The 15029-nt window shown below is 38.3% G+C and overlaps 1 protein-coding gene across 3 annotated transcripts in view; it reads left to right on the top strand.

The window, feature by feature from the left end:
- LOC136866601 (GTP-binding protein 10 homolog) overlaps positions 1-15029 on the top strand; it is a 126219-nt gene that overhangs the window by 54185 nt on the left and 57005 nt on the right. The gene's annotated exons all lie outside the window — the stretch shown is intronic.

Genomic DNA, 15029 nt, shown 5'->3' with positions numbered 1-15029 from the left:
CTCTCCAACATCCTCAAGATACTGTAGATATACGTGATGTGGTGCAAAATCTATTTTAACGATAAGATCACAGCACTTGGGATGCACGCAATATACAGCTTACTGGTAAGGTTATGTAGAGTACGTAGGCCTGGCTCACGACTGGTAAACTTTTAATTGTGGTAAAATGTTAAAAATTTCAAAATGGTGCTTGATGCAACAGAAATTCTACTTAACCATAATATGCTATCCATTTTACCACGGCTAAATCATAACCAAGGTTGACGTACCCAGGCATTGGCCTGCAATTTTGTAAGTGTGGTGATTTTTGGTACCATAACTATCAGTTTTGCCGGACCCAGAGTCTAAGTGTAGTGAGCTTGCCTTTTACTTGGAGGCCCTAGGTTCATTTCCCAGCTAGGTTAGGGATTTTTACCAGAATCTGAGGACTTGGTCAAGGTCCACTCAGCCTACATGGGAATAATTAAGGAACTAACCATATGATAGGTGCACTGGTCTAGACAACCAAAAATAACAGTTGGCAGGATTTGCCTCACTGACCACACATCTCTTCACAAAATGCAGGCCTTTGGGCTGAGCAATAACCACTTGGTAGGCCAAGATCCATCTAGGCGGTAGTGCTATTTGATGCAATGATAAACACTGCTGGCAGAGTGGCTATATATCGAAATCTGCATTGCAACACTTTGTACAGGTCTTTAACTGTGTCATTTGACAGTTGCTTCAGGAGCATAGATTGACTCCTTGACATTGTTCCAATTTAGCCATTTTGTAGCTAGTTCTAGCTATTTTGAAAAGTGAATTACTACAAAATTTGGAGTTCTGCTATTAGCTACATTTTTTTACCTATAAATTTCTGTTATGTGAGCCGTTTTGGTTTTCTCCCATTTTAATACTTTTCTTTACGATTCGTGGATCATACCTGCCAACCCTTCCAATTTACTCTGAAACTTTCTGTTTTTTAACTCATCTTCCAATTTTCCGATTTAATTTTATTCCTTCGTATTTTTGAACAATGTAACCTCCAATACGGTCAATACTCTTCCCCTAGGATAAATTCTTATGTGCTTGTGTAATTTACGCAACTTCATTTTCACATTAAGAAATGTGGGTAAGTGGTTCCACCTATTCAATACTACAAAGTTGTGCAGTTATTAATACGTCACATATTTATTTGATCTCATTATTGGGACCGGTTTCGGCAATCAAATAGATATGTGATGTATTAATAACTTCACAACTTTGTAGTATTGAATAGGTGGGACAACTTACCCATATTTCTTAATGTAAATCTTGATTCAATACGAACCAAAAATGAAATTTTTAACATTAAATACTTCATTTTCAAGCATATTGTTTTGTTGCTTTATTTGGCGAGTGTATAGCCCATCCGCCTTTGTGTATCATGTTTCCCTCTCATTACAGCAGTGTGTTTGGCTTATTACAGCTGGGAATTCGGGATGCCAATCGTCCTACAAGCGAGAGAGGCCACCAACTCCATTAATTAATCGGGACGAAATAATGAGTTTGGTATTGTGTGGTTCGCGCACTGTTTAACATTGTTCTGTGCGTAGTTTCGTTGGAGGTGTAAGCCACGTGTTTTATCTTGCAGTTTTGTGTTTTATTCCCTGTCGAAGTTGTAATAATGTATGAGACATATTGGTCTGTTTTGTATGTGGTGGTTTTACATATTTCAGTGAGTTGTGTCGGTGACAGTTTCTGGCATTTTCTCTTCACGCTATAGCCACAAAACATACATGTTATCTCCAAGTGTTCAGAGGTACCTACAAAATTTAATTTTCGTCCATTTTACAGTCTAATAAAGGAAACTATTATGCATTTTATTCCGTATGTCGGTGTGATGTAAATATTATTATTCATATGTGTGTGTCATAAATGAGAATGTTTTTTTCTAACCGTTTTTATGTTTTCTTAGTTTCAGATTTTAAATTTAATGCTCAAGTCACATTGTAACTGTAAATATGTATGCCTTTTATCGTGTCCTTTTTTCATTGAGACCGCAGTGCATGATGAAATCCAAGAATTTAAAAATCTTCCTATTTTTGATTTCTACAAGTTGGGTAGGTATTATGGATTTTTTAAATATTGTAAGTGTGAAATGAAATCAAGTTGTTTGATTTAAGATCACATGCACATTGCGATAACCATAAAAGAGCAGCCGATCACTTCACCTTTTTGCGTCAGCGAACAATAGACTTCCACAGTACAAGCTCATTAGCCGTACGTGAGGTAGAACTTTGTGTTTTACTTGCAAGTGACCACTGGTCATAGCTCTGCAAATGTGGTTTCTGCTTTGAGCTAGATGATAGTGAAAAAAATACCTATCAAGAACTTATATCCGTGGCATTTTCTATATTATGACTACCATTTCTAAATGATCATGTGGATTTGTTGTGTAAAATTAAAATCAAGAAACAGAACAATGACACAAACATTAGATGACATTCTGCTTGTACATTTTGCCCTGAGAAGAACCAATAGCTGCTGCCATTCATACAAATTCTCCACAAGTATGCTTTAAATAACTGGCACCACAGCAGCGGGTGCTTCTGATACTGCTACTGTATCTTCAGCTTCTTCTAATAGTGCTGTTGGGGACAAAGAACACGATGAGGAGAACATGTTTTTTTAATAGCATATTTTCTCACATAATTAAAGCAATTCTTTGATGAAAAATACAGCCGAAAACTTTGGGTGTGTATATTATTCAAGGAATTCAGATATTTAAAAATTATTTACTATTCATTTACATTTAAAAGATACATCAAATATATTATAAACACAATTGATTCAACTCATCTGCGGTTATCGTCATTTGACGTAAAATTCCAGCGTGAGATTTTTTCTGAAAAGTCAAATTGGGTACATCAGGCAAGTTGGACATGTGGGTTTGAAGTACCAACACTGGAAAATATTCTTCCCATTACAAGCTGACAATATGACAAGAAGTAAAATAAAAACATGAACTAATGAAAGTACAATTCACAAGTCATAATTATGACATATCGGCAAAAAAAAAAAGTAAAACTCTCCAACACAAGAAGGGCCGGGCATCGAAGGAGGGACCCTGCTAGATTTCCCCAAACCATTCGTATCCAATCTTGTACGAGTGACATGTCCATCCACCCTTTTTCTTGGATAGGAACATGGATCCCTTATGGAAATTTTATGTTTTCCATTTTAGAACAACAAAAGGTGCAAGCTTTCTGCCATCAGCTTTTACAGCAAGCATTGCAGTACATCGTTGTTTTTCACTTCTGATAGCGCGTATGATAACACTCGATGTCCCTTTCTTATTGATTGCTTGACTTTGTGGCATATGGAAACTCATTGGTGTCTGACCTGTGGTTCCTATTTGGGCAATCAAATATTTCTTCACTTTACGCTTCTCAATCACAAAGCGATGAAAATCAATTGCTTTTTGTTTGAAATTATTCAGCCTTTTTTGGCATAATGTTGTTCTTCGTCCATTTCTCTTTATAAAATTATTCACCCAGCGGCGACGAACCTTCAAATCCGAGATACTGATTCCATGCGCAACAGCTACTTCTCATCCTTTAAAATGCAGCATTTCGTGAAAAACGGCATATCCAACATTGCGTAATGAAATCATATAAGTAAAATTCTTTCAAGAATAAAATTACTGTGACAACCTATTCAATACAATTATATTTTGTAGTGATTAAATCCTACAATAATAATAATAATCATCATCATAAGTTTTCCACTCCAGTTGCCCGGGTGTGATTTTCGAGCACTCTCCACTTCTGCCTGTCCATGTACCACTCTTCTCTCAAGACTACATCCCAGCTGATTCCTCTTGTTCCTATGTCCTCTTTCACTTGGTCCAGCCACCTCTTCCTAGGTCTTCCTACCGGTCGTTTTCTGGCCACGACTTTGTGTAGCCATTGTTTTGCTGTCCTTCCATCGTCCATTCATTTGACATGGCCAAACCATTTCAAACGGGCCCTTGTCATTTTTTCATTCAGGGATGGGTGCACACCAGCTTGCTCCCTTATTCTCTCATTCCTTACCCTGTCCCTTTTTGTCTTCTGTACCATAGTTCGTAGGAACTTAATTTCTGCGGCTTGTAGTTTGCTGTCCACTTGTTGGGTTGTTGTGCAGGTTTCTAGGCCATATGTTATTATGGGGGTGAAGTATGATTGGAATAGAATCTGCTTTGATCTTAAGGGAACTTGTTCGTTCCAGAGGAGGTTCCGAACTTGATGGTAAAACTGAGCTGATTTTTGAATGCGGTTGTTAATCTCATGCTGTATTCTGTTATCACTTGAAATGATGCACCCAAGATATTTATATTGGTCTACTGTTTCCAGTTGTGTACCTTCCAGCATTATTTTTCCTTTCTTCTTCTGCCTGTTGACAGACATAGTAACAGTTTTTGATTTATTTATTATTAATCCGTGTGCTTTCAAATGTTCATTCCAGGTGTTCAGTCTCTCTTGGACTTCCTTCTCTGTATTTCCCCAAATTACTACATCATCTGCAAATGCAAATGCATTGATGTCCATATTGTTCTTCTGCTTAATTTCTTTCATGACTTCATCCATGACAGTGATAAAAAGTAATGGTGAAAGGGTACTGCCTTGTTGCACTCCTTTAGTGGTTTGGAACCAATCAGAATTACCGTTTCCTATCTGTACGCAACTGCAGCAGTCTTCGTAAAGCATTTTAACTTTCTGGATAAGCCCTTTGGGTACATTCTTCTTTCTTAAACATTCCCATATAGTCTTCCTTGGAACACTATCAAATGCTTTTTCGAGATCCAAAAACACTAGTGTTAAGTCTTTGCCCTTCTCCCAATGCTTTTCTAACAGTATTCTAAGTGCAAATATGAGATCGGTAGTTGATCGGTGTTTTCTGAATCCATATTGTTCTTCCTGTAGTTGTGGTTCTATTATTTTCCTTAGCATTTTTTCAAGTATTTTCTCAAATATTTTCAAACCATGAGACAATAAAGTGATCCCTCTATAATTGCTACATTTCTTCCGGCTTCCTTTTTTGAAGAGAGGTATTATTATTCCCTTTTTCCAATCATCTGGGACTTTCCTATCCTTCCATATTGCATTAATTACTCTATGAAGCCACTGTATTCCTATTGCACCAGTTGCTTTGATCATATCTGCACTGACTTCATCAAATCCTGTAGATCTTTCTTTGGGCATACTATTAAGGGCCGTCTCTACTTCCTTCCATGTTGGCGGACTCTCTTGGTCAGGCTCATCATTGCAGCTTAAACTGACCTGCGTGGTTACATCATTGGAGTCTTTCCCAGTACTGTTGTATAAATTATCAAAATAGTATTTCATGATCTTCCTTATTTCTGTCTCCTCCCTAACTATGTTACCATCTGGTTCCTCTATTGCTGTTATGTATTCATTGTCTCTTCTTATATTTCGTATTGTTCGTTAAAGTAGTTTAGAATTAGCTTTGCTGTCTTGCTCTAGTTTATCTGTGAAATCAGTCCAAGCTTTCTGTTTTTCTTCGGCCACAATTTTCTTTACTTGTAACTTCTGATCTCTGTATTTCTGCTGCAGTTCGTTTACTCTAGATTCGTTCCTTTGACTTCCTTTTTGCATTTCTTTGTCTCTGGCTTTCCTGGTTTCATTTTTCACTTTCACAGCAATCTTCACCCGATCGTTCCACCAAGGAGTTTCTTTTCCCTTCATTTTGCTATTAGTTTTACCACAAACTTCTAATGCAGCTCCGACAATGCTTTCTTTGAATCTAGTCCACTCGATGTTGCCTTCTTGTAATGCATCTGATGGTAATTTATTGGTCACTTTTTTTGTGTGTTCAACTTGTTTCTCTGTCTTCTTTAGCTCCCATGTCTTAATTTTTGGTTTCCTGTATTTCTGAGGTCTATAAATTTCAATGTGCTTTATTGTTGCGAGGAGAAGTCTGTGGTCACTGTCCAGGCTTTCACTTGGTATAACTCTGACATCACATATTGTCTTTCCTGCTTCATTGTCAGATATAAAATAATCTATCAGAGTTTTAGTATCTCCATTCCAACTGTATCTTGTTAGTTTATGACTTAGCTGCTTCTGAAACCAACTGTTGTTTATTCTCAAGCCATTCCTTACACATAGATCTAGAAGACTTTCTCCTTCTGGGTTCCTGTCTCCATAACCATGTGGACCTAGTACATTTTCATATCCACGCCTGTCTGATCCAACTTGAGCATTTAGATCTCCCATTATTATGATATTTTCCTCTCTTTCTATAGCTTCTTCTAAATCAGTTCGGAATTGTTCTTTTTCCTCTTCGTTACAGCCAGTCTGTGGGGCACACCTGGACTACTGTCAGCACACTCTTGTTAAGAGAGATGTTCAACTTAATAATTCTTTCGATAACATATATTACCTCACTGATGACATCAATGTCCTCTCTTAATATAAAACCTACACCATTTTTGGCTTCTGTTTTATTTCCATTCCAATGTAGTTTGTATCCTTTTCTTAGCTTTTTTGTTCCTCTTCCCTTCCACTTTGCCTCACTCAGGCCAAGAATACAGAGGTTCCTCCTTTCCATCATATCTATCAGCTCCTCGCTTCTGCCAGTCAGGGTCAGGATATTTAATGTTCCAATTCTGTGTTTAGGACTCTTTCTTTTGGGCTTCTTCTCAGAACATCGTACTTGAACATCAGCCTTACGGTCATCATACGTTGCAGATGTTTGAGAAGACGTGTGTATCCGGTATTTTCTTTGCGTTCCGAGGCTCGTTTTGTAGTTGAAAGCAATCGATATAACCCTTCAGTTGACTTGCTAAGCCTAACACTGCTGGGGATTTTTTGTCAGGGATATTCTCCCTTAGCCTTTGGCAGTCCCCTACCTCACTGCAAGGCAGCAGCTGATGAATTTATGTGTCATTTCCTACACAAGGGTCTCATCAAACCTTCTAGGGGAAAACTCCTCCACCCGTAGCTGTTGGTCTTCCCCTAGTTTGTCGGGTTTGGTGTCGGCCGCCCAACCCTCGGCCAGACAGTCGCAGGTAGTAAATAATAATAATAATAATAATCATAATAATAATAATAATAATAATAATAATAATAATTCATGTAGGATTTAATCACTACAAAATATAATTGTATTGAATAGGTGGACACAGTAATTTTATTCTTGAAAGAATTTTACTTATTGTATCTTCAATACGGAACAAAATGAGATTAGTTACATCAAATCATATATTTAAGCAGATCCTCCTCTACTTATAGAAACTTGCCGTTTTTGGTTGCTTCAAGTGCACTTCTCTGTTACCGCGGTAGTGGACATTCATTCGGACACTGAATACTTGTGGCCGCTGCCATATTCCCGGATGTTTTGGTGTAACTGATCACCACGAGTTTATATGCTTCAGTATCACTCGAATAAGTACTCAGTGTGGACAGAAATCGCATGTACCGAGCTCGATAGCTGCATTCGCTTAAGTGCGGCCAGTATCCAGTATTCGGGAGATAGTGGGTTCGAACCCCACTGTCGGCAGCCCTGAAAATGGTTTTCGTGGTTTCCCATTTTCACACCAGGCAAATGCTGGGGCTGTACCTTAATTAAGGCCACTGCCGCTTCCTTCCTACTCCTAGCCCTTTCCTGCCCCATCGTCGCCGTAAGACCTATCTGTGTCGGTGCGACGTAAAACAGCTAGCAAAAAAAAAGAAAAAAAAGAAATCGTACATCCCCAAACACTCGTAAATTACATTTGTACAGACAAATAGAGCGTCACTAGTCACTTCTGTGTTGATTCTCTCACTGAACTAGTGCAGTAGTATTTCCTACTGGCTGATAACAGCACGTTGCCCAGTATTTGGAGTGCCCGGTTTCACAATAGGAAGGCTGCTACTTGGGTAGCTGACATCTTTATTTCGAAATGCATCCGGAGCTGCGTGATGGATGTTCGAAGAAATGTCAAGTACATGAACATTTCTTTTTCTCCACTTTGGACCCAAAAATATTGTGATGCGTTAATTATGCGAGAAAGTGCGGTAATTAGGTGAGCTCAATTAGCCTTTCTTTAAGCTGTTTAGGCCTGCAATTTTAACCACTTTCGGTATATTTGTAATATAATTTAGCTACTTTTTGTGTTCATGAGTTGGCAACACTGGTCCTTGACGATATATCCATGGTTGAAGTCACTCTTCTTTTGTGGTTCACACTAGTGTTAAAATCAACTAACTCATTCAAGAATTGCAGAATGTTTCTGACACAGGCACTTCTGTTGTGTGCACCAGCTGTGAGGACATTCTGTCATTCTGTGTGGAGATTTCAGTTTAATTTCCTTCAGAACATTCATGAAGAATTGCTTTAGTTTAGATTCATTGGTGAAATGTATGACCACTCTTGAACTCTCTCACTCTTTTCCTGAACTGTTTGGAAAAAGAAATTCCCTGCTTGTTGGGCACATTTCATTTTCAACATTTTTTTTTTTTGCTAGGGACTTTACGTCGCTCATTTTCAACAAAAATAGTCTTAGTGATGTTTGAAATTCCATGGATAGCAATAGAGTAAAACCTCGATGCATCATTTCTCAACGTGGAGAGAGAAAATTATTATGGATGCGGTAAAACGATAAATGTGGGCAACATAAAAATTTGGGGGAAAGCAAAATAATAAAATACAGTTACTGTATTTTGACATTTTTCTTTTTCTTTATGTAAACCTCATAGAGGCATCAAAATATTGCAACCACAATATACGCGATTGGATATAATATGCAAAATTTTTACGGCATTTCTTTTCACTTTTCTTTACATCGCGTAATAATTGAAAACCATTAAGGTCAGTTTCCTTATTGCAAATTACTAATATAAGTGGATGTTACGGCGATAACCTGCATTTTAAGCAAAATATGAATGATTTCAAAGAATGTGTATTTTTCCATTATTTAGAATTGAAATATAAAATTTGTAGACTTTGTTTTGTTCTTTTATTTTTTCCTACTTGTTTAACGTCGTCGCACTAAAACTTCGGATGGTTTTCGGCGACGGAAGGATGGGAATGGGCTAGGATTAGAAAGGTATTGGCCTTGTCCCAGCATATTCCTGCTGTGAAAATGGGAAACCATGGAAGATCATCTTTAGGGTTGCCAACGGTGGAAATCGAACCCACTACAGTACCTCCCGAAGGCAAGCTCACAGCTGTGCGACTCTCAACGCATGACCAACTTGCTTGGTTGTTTTGTTCTTTACTGCACATACGACTCGGTTAGAAAGATGGTCTACATTCTCAATTCACCATCCATGAATTGTTCAATCAATTTGTGAAAAAAAGATCATTTAATCATGGGCATTTAAATCATAATCATGAACATGAAGTCGGCTCCCAGCTGATGAACCATAATCCGCGCATTGTAGAGAGAACCGGGGGCAACATTTGTTATCTTGGGTAGAATGAAGGGATGCACCAAATCAAAGGCTTTTTTTTAACAGTGGTGATTGTAATATTTTGTCAAATTTTAGAATAGACTTACAATAATTGTCAGTTGTTAATTTAAAAACAAATGTTCATTCGGTATTTATATTGGAAAACAATGACGGAAAAAATTCTTGAAATTTTTGGAATGTTGTTATTTAATTCAGAACAAAACTTTCAACATTTGATCTTGTTTTCTTGGCAACAATATCAACACTATTACTGGTCTAGTTATTTAATAGAACACTGTAAGATTGAGAGGAAGTTGGATGAAAACCAGTGTGGTTTCAGACCACAGAGAGGCTGTCAGGATCAGATTTTCAGTATGCGCCAGGTAATTGAAAAATGCTATGAGAGGAATAGGCAGTTGTGTTTATGTTTCGTAGATCTAGAGAAAGCATATGACAGGGTACCAAGGGAAAAGATGTTCACTATACTGGAGGACTATGGAATTAAAGGTAGATTATTAAAATCAGTCAAAGGAATTTATGTTGACAATTCAGTGAGAATTGATGGTAGAATGAGTTCTTGGTTCAGGGTACTTACAGGGGTTAGACAAGGCTGTAATCTTTCACCTTTGCTGTTTGTAGTTTACATGGATTATCTGCTGAAAGGTATAAAATGGCAGGGAGGGATTCAGTTAGGTGGAAATGTAATAAGCAGTTTGGCCTATGCTGACGACTTGGTCTTAATGGCAGACTGTGCCGAAAGCCTGCAGTCTAATATCTTGGAACTTGAAAATAGGTGCATTGAGTGTGGTATGAATATTAGCCTCTCGAAGACTAAATTGATGTCAGTATGTAAGAAATTCAACAGAATAGGGAACATGCATGATCCGGGGTTTTAATTAAAAATATGCTAATCTGATTCAAAATTGCATGCAGAATTCAAAAATGTGATCAGAATGTACAAATAATAACTCCAAACATGATAAAAATCTACGTTAATGTCACGTCACGCAAGTACGTGATCTCATTGGCCTGACGTCATCGTACAGGTTGACTGAATTAGCAGGGGAAATAACACATAGTGTGCTGTGAGAAGCAGGATACACTTAGCGTATTTCTACTTTATGTTAGTGTCTGGTATGGTTAAATTCGAGGTCTATACATTGGATAATAATCTGAGTGGTATATTTTAGACTTAAAATGAATCCTGCGCAGACAATGAGGCAGAAAACTTATAAATGGTGTAGAGTTCCGATGTGCAATAGCACATCGCATACCATACCAAACAAATTGTTTATAAACGTTCCAAAGACGCTAAAACTTGGGAGAAATGGATTTTGGCGAGCTGGAGAAATGCTGGTGATATATCGGAAAAGTCTACAGTTTATTTTTTTGAAGATTTTAACGTAAGATGAATTTGTTTGAATTTTCAAATCACTTTTCCATGTCAGCTGTTCTAGTGGTAAAACTTTATTTTTTAATGTATGATGCTTTATTTAAATGCTTCAATTACATCTTGGAATATGAAAGTAATAAACAGCTCATTAAATAATGCTGATTATTGAAGGATTCTCCGAACCTAACCTATGTTTTGGATGATCCATGTCAAGATAGTAAATCAAAGGGGTTATGAACCATTTTTACAGCTCTAATTCTACCAATATATCTTGGCATGGGACAGTTATTTATGTCTTTATTGAAGAGCTTAATTGGTAAAGAAATTTAGGCTATATCTAAATACTCTATAATGTAACAAAGAATAGGCGTGTACATCATGAAAGGAAACAACGTGAATTTAACAAATGTATAACTCTACACAAAACCAATGCTTGTCTGTTGGGGTCTTATAAGTTAACAATGCTCAATTATAATAATCATAATATTAATGAAATAAATAACATAATTGCACACAGGTGAAAATAGTGATGTAGGTGTTTAAAATATTATCCAACTTAGCCTAAGTTTTAGGTTATACAAGCCAAGTCAATAAACCGAAGGGTAAAAATACCGCGCGAGTTGGCCGTGCGGTTAGGAGCGCGCAGCTGTGAGCTCGCATCCGGGAGATAGTGGGTTTTGAACCCCACTGCCGGCAGCCCTGAAAATGGTTTTCCGTGGTTTCCCATTTTCACACCAGAGAAATGCTGAGGCTGTACCTAAGGCCACGGCCGCTTTGTTCCCATTCCTAGGCCTTTCCTGTCCCATCGTCGCCATAAGACCTATATGTGACGGTGTGACGTAAAGCAAACAGCAAAAAAAAGAAGAAGAAAAAGAAAAAAGTAAAAGTCACAGCACCCAAAGACATTCCTGTATTGAGCGACTAAAATGTCACCAGGACACTTTTCTTTCCTGATATGCTCAGCTTGTTAAAAGCCAAATGTAATTAATGTTACTGGCTTCACGCCTCGCTAACTACTTCTACGATTTTCGGAGACGCCGATGTGCAGGAATTTAGTCCTGCAGGAGTTATTTTACATGCCAGTAAATCTACCGACACGAGGCTGACGTGTTTGAGCACCTTCAACTACCACCGGACTGAACCAGGATCAAACCTGCCAAGTTGGGGTCAGAAGGCCAGCACCTCAACAGTCTGAACCACTCAGCCCAACTTGTGAAAACTAGATGAAATCATATTTATCTTTATCATGTTTAACTTTTTCCCTCCACAAAGATATTTCATTCTCTTTCATGGGCCCCGGAAGTGGGTAGGCCAGTTGTCCCAACCATAAATATATATTTTTTGGGGAATGATAGATTATAGCCCTATAGTACTATGATCTTACTTTCTTTCCTTCTTTCTTTCTTTCTTTCTTTCTTAATCAGTTTATCCTTCAGGGTTGGCTTTCTCTTGGACTCAGCGAGCGATTTCACCTCTACCACTTCAAGGGCAGTGTCCTGGAACGTGAGACTTTGAGTATGGTGATGCAACTGGTGAGGAGGGCCATTACCTCACCCAGGCGGCCTCACCTGTTATGCTCAACAGGGGCCTTGTTGGAGATGGGAGGATCGGAAGGGATAGACAAGGAAGAGGGAAGGAAATGGCCGTGGCCTTAGGTGCCTGGAGGAGAAGTAGGAAAATACAAAAAACCACTTCGAGGATGGCTGAGGTGGGATTCGAAAACCTTCTACTCAGTTGACCTCCCGAGGCTGAGTAGACCCCGTTCCAGCCCTCGTATTATTTGTTTTCAACTTTCATGGCAGAGCCGGGAATCGAAACCGGGCCTCCGGGAGTGGCACACATTAACCACTACACCACTGAAGCGGACTAGTACTATAATGCTACCTATATGTTTATGTTAGTGCTGAAATCCGATTTCTTACTTTACTAATGCTGAAAGCCCGAAAATGTAATGTTATTCTTTAATAGGGGAATCAGTCTAGAAGGAAATGTTGAAAGTGTTGTGATATCTATCCAGGTTCGTTGTTATCCTAATACTATGGGTTACAGTACATTGCACGTATATAAAAGACGCCACTTACAGACTTGCTTGTTATCCGCGAATTTCTGCGGCCACAAAAGTCACTATTTTTCATGAATGATGACATTTACACATGATAGATTGTCTGATTGTGCTGTTTTGAACCTTTCTTCTGTCATTTTGAAGTTATACGCGATCATGAATAATAAACAATCGGCTTTTAGCAACGGCTGATGCACAACGGCTGGTAGAGCTCCATGCGGTACTGGATCGTGACGTCACAGCGCGCCGCTTACGTCAGAGGCCGTTTCACTCGCCTTGCGGAAAGGCACTATTAAATATTTTTTAAACGATAGAAAACAAGGCAACATACCACAATGTAATACGTTTACGTACTATTTCATTGGTGTACTTTTCAAAAAAAATATTTTTGAAAATGATGCATGTTCCCAATTGAATGTCAGAATGGTGATACAAAGCTAGAACAGATCGATAATTTCAAGTATTTAGGTAGCGTGTTCTCCCAGGATGGTAATATAGTAAGTGAGATTGAATCAAGGTGTAGTAAAGCTAATGCAGTGAGCTCGCAGTTGCGATCAGCAGTATTCTGTAAGAAGGAAGTCAGTTACCAGACAAAACTATCTTTACATCGGTGTGTTTTCAGACCAACTTTGCTGTACGGGAGCGAAAGCTGGGTGGACTCAGGATATCGTATTCATAAGTTAGAAGTAACAGACATGAAAGTAGCAAGAACGATTGCTGGTACAAACAGGTGGGAACAATGGCAGGAGGGTTCTCAGAATGAGGAGATAAAGGCTAATTTAGGAATGAACTTGATGGATGAAGCTGTACGCATAAACCGGCTTTGGTGGTGGGGTCATGTGAGGCGAATGGAGGAGGATAGGTTACCTAGGAGAATAATGGACTCTTGCTATGGAGGGTAAGAGAAGTAGAGGGAGACCAAGACGATGATGATGATTAGACTTGGTTTCTAACGATTTAAAGATAAGAAGTATAGAACTAAATGAGGCCAAAACACTAGTTGTAAATCGAGGATTGTGGTGACGTTTAGTAAATTCTCAGAGGCTTGCAGACTGAACGCTGAAAGGCATAGCAGTCTATAATAATTATGTATGTATGTATGTATGTATGTATGTATGTATGTATGTATGTATGTATGTATGTATGTATGTATGTATGTATGTAAGATTGGCTAGGTTGTGTACATTCATTTGTGTAGGCACAATATTTTAATTTCATTTATTTCTCTCAAATAGGCCCAAGAATATAATATCAGCACAGGTGACAGGTAATAATTGATATTGCTTCGAGTAATTAATGTTACAGGATGCTAATTTTAATGCGTATCAATCTTGTTATAAATATTTTTAAAATGGTGTAATTTCATCTGTCTGTCATTTTATTATTTGCTCCTTTTAGTAAAAAAGTAATGAATTGGTTTTTGTTTCATCAAACCTTTGCGTTTCAGACTAAACAAAGCGTTCTCTACTTGCATAATGTTATCTTCTTCACGATCACCGATATCATGCTAAGCTGGCATGCGCTTTGGTGAAACTCGGTCGACTTGGGGGTCACAATCGTCTTTTTCCACTTCTTTACTCCTCTCCTCCCCACCATCATTACACAGCTCATCAATTGTTTCCACTCCACATGTCGCTACATGATAATCGATCAGCTCTTAGTCTTCAAATTCAAAGTGGACAGTCTCACTTTCACCCTTTAATTGTTCCCATTCTTCATTAAAGGCATCATTGTCATCACTATCTTCTGATGATAAAGATGTTGAATCCCAAATAGATCCTGAAATATTTGTTCTGAGTGAATAAATTTATAATACCAATATAGTTGGTCCGTTATTGGACATTATAAATTTTCCAGCTAACTCATTCCTAGTTGCCAGCGTGTCGCCCCCATGTGCTAAGTTGGGCTAATCAGTTGGTAAATAGCACACCCACCAAGACGCATGGCTATCTTCACCATTAGCACAGAGAGTTTCAGCAGAGTCTATTTCTGCTGTGCATAGCTGACAGCTGAAAGTACCTTTATGGAAACAGTTTATGACAGTTGGTTGGGAAACTGCCGCCAAGCTGCTACTGTGAATTGAATTGCTTGTAGTAAATAGGTTTTCTTGCTCATTTCTTTGTCGGCATCAAACAAGCACACAGCAGTTTGCACTAGGCGCTTACAGTATAGTTGC

This window comes from Anabrus simplex, chromosome 3 (genome assembly GCF_040414725.1).
Source record: "Anabrus simplex isolate iqAnaSimp1 chromosome 3, ASM4041472v1, whole genome shotgun sequence".
Taxonomy (NCBI): Eukaryota; Metazoa; Arthropoda; class Insecta; order Orthoptera; family Tettigoniidae; genus Anabrus; species Anabrus simplex.
The sequence above is the reverse complement of the archived record's forward strand: the minus strand, read 5'-3'. Positions and strand labels throughout refer to the sequence as shown.